Here is a 2,837-nt window from a genome sequence, read left to right as displayed (position 1 = left end):
TTTTATTTATAAGAAAATAATACCACCAAGAACAGTGAGTATACATTAGAAAGACCGCTGGAATAATATTACGATTTTTACTGTCTCTACCTGTTTATGTGATTGTATTTCTTGATATTCAAACTCTCCTCTTGTTATTCTGGTCCTTTTTTTTTTTTTCTTTTTGGTTCGTCATGGGGCCTGGACTCTGGGCCTGGCACTGTCCCTCAGCTCTTCAGCTCAATGCACTCTACCATTTGAGCTACAGTGCCACTTCCCGCTTTTTCTGCTTATGTGGTGCTGAGGATTCAAACCCAGAGCCTCATGTAGGCAAGGCCAGCACTCTGCCTCTGAGCCAGCTTCCCAGCCTTCCTCTTGTTATTGTTATTGTATGTAATCCAAATCTGTTTATAACTATGCATTCAATGTGGGAAATTTAGCTTCAAAGATATCTAAAGGTTTTTTTCCTTTTCAATCACAACATCGTCATTATCAGGCGACACTTTGGTCATCATCCTCTCCAACAAAATTATTATTAGTATCATAAGTGCTAATTATTGAACGTTGGATATGTGTCTATGATTTTATTATTATTTGTCTTTTGATTAATAATTTTAATGTTACCACTCTGCATGCATCCATATTGGAATTTTGAACAAATAAACAAAAAAAACTAAACCATATCTGGTTGCTTCACTATGTGCTTATAACAAATTATGGAATAGATTTTTTTGAAGCATTGAAAATTCCTAATCAGTATGAATTACCTTCCTCCCTCTCCTTAACTACAAACAAATATTTAAGACTTTGGGCAGAACCTTTTCAAGTAATATACTGTAAATATTACTACAATATCATATGTATATCTAAAATTCCCTTGAAAGTAATAAACTCTACTTTCTATTGAAATATTAGTTATTTTATTCTAGGAAACTTTTAGAAAAATAGAGTGTATATCTTTGAATTGAAAAAGGTCAAGAATAGTAACATGAAAATTTTAGAGGGTGTCTGTCATATATATATATATATATATATATATATATAAATGTTATGTGTAAAATAGTACATTTTTAGAGATTATTTGTCATCAGAAATATATGCATATATCTAAATTTATTTGCCGAATGATATACATCATAGTGAAACAAACATCTGAAAACATAATTAAAATTAAAAAAAAAAATACTTCATGAAACCAAGTGCCGGTAACTCACCCTTATAATATGAGCTATTCTGGGTGCTGAGATCTTAGAATTGTTTTCAAAACCAGCCCAGACAGAAAAGTACTTATTAAATTCTTATCTCCAATTAACCACTGAAAACGGGAATTAGCTCTTTTCCTCAATTTCTGGAGTGCTGTCTTTGAGCATAAAAATGCTTAGCGACAATGCCCAGGCCTTGCAAACACCACCACCACCAACAAATTGTATCACATTAATTTCACAAAGGCATCTTTTAACTGCTGTGAACATTTCTTAGAAACATGAATACATACCACTGGAAAATGTTAAGTAAAAAAGTATAGAATATTACGTCTGTGTTAAAGACATGACTATTTATACTGTTTAAGATATTTAGGTAATGATTAGAAGTTAGAATAATGATAGGTATGTCATATACTGGGAGTGGTTTTTTTATTCTATTTTTTATTCTATTTTACAATAGTAATAAAATGATATTTATAATGATTATATAAAATTACTCTTGATTGGTATTGGAATTCTCATAAGTGATACATATTTTTAAATGATTTCCAAAGCAAAGGAATATCAATTTTTTTGTGATTTCAAAACAATTAAGAAAATGATTTCAAGGTTGGTTCACTCTAAGTCTATATTTGTTTTCTTGTTCTAGATTTCATATGTTTGTAGAAATTAAAATTCCAAAAATTTAATGGATCTTGACATTCAGGAACATCTTCACATACACTAATATTGGATTCCCTTAAGTGGAATTGCTTTATTTTATTTGTTACTTTAACCAATAAATCAAGATGATTGTGTATTTTGTTCTTTTCATTGCTTTTGGCTCTTATCTTGAGAATACGTTTTTCCTAGCAAAGTAGAGATAAGCAATTGGATTGAACGAGTAACATATGACTTTCATAAAATGCAGATGCATAGATTTGTGTCTTCTGTCATTTGCTAAAAGTTTCCTCCAGAAAAGTTTCTCAATTACTTAAAAAATTTTTCCCTTCCCCTCCACAAATTATTCTGACATCAAATACAGTGAAAGCAGGGGTTATACTGTGGGGGAGGGACATACAAAGCAACAAAGAAAAAATCTTATAAATGTGTTAGAAACAATCGCATGAAAGAAAAAAAAACATTTGAATACATATCTTAGGGTTCATTTCCCTAACATCACCTTATCTGACCTTTTCTGCTTGACTCAGACATATACTAGATATTGCAAATAAGGGAAACCATGGGGGAAAAATAGGGATACAGGTGAACCTATTGCAACAGTGAGATGTACAAGTCGAAAAATGAACTTTACAATGGTGGTGGGGGGGTAGTGGGGAGGATTGGGTGGGGCGGCTGGGGAGGATGGGAAGGGATGAGAAGGGCAAACAAAGGAGGAGGCTACAATGGTTGATAAGAAATGTACTCATTATCTTGCCCATGTAATTGTAACCCCTCTGTACAGTTTTTTCACAATAAAAATAATAAAAATTACTTATCACATATACTTTTTGATTGAGTTATCTCTGTATAAACTCAAACGGACAAAATACCCTCAAAATAACAGAAATTACATCTTTGTTTTAAATGCAGCAGTTTACAAAGAGTATTTAGCCAGCACCAAAAATATCTTTTTAGCAATTCTGCAGTTTGTGAAGAAGTTTTAACAATAGT

This window comes from Dipodomys merriami, unplaced genomic scaffold (assembly GCF_024711535.1).
Source record: "Dipodomys merriami isolate MVZ:Mamm:240054 unplaced genomic scaffold, mDipMer1.0.p SCAF_734, whole genome shotgun sequence".
Taxonomy (NCBI): domain Eukaryota; kingdom Metazoa; phylum Chordata; class Mammalia; order Rodentia; family Heteromyidae; genus Dipodomys; species Dipodomys merriami.
This window is presented reverse-complemented; position numbering follows the sequence as displayed.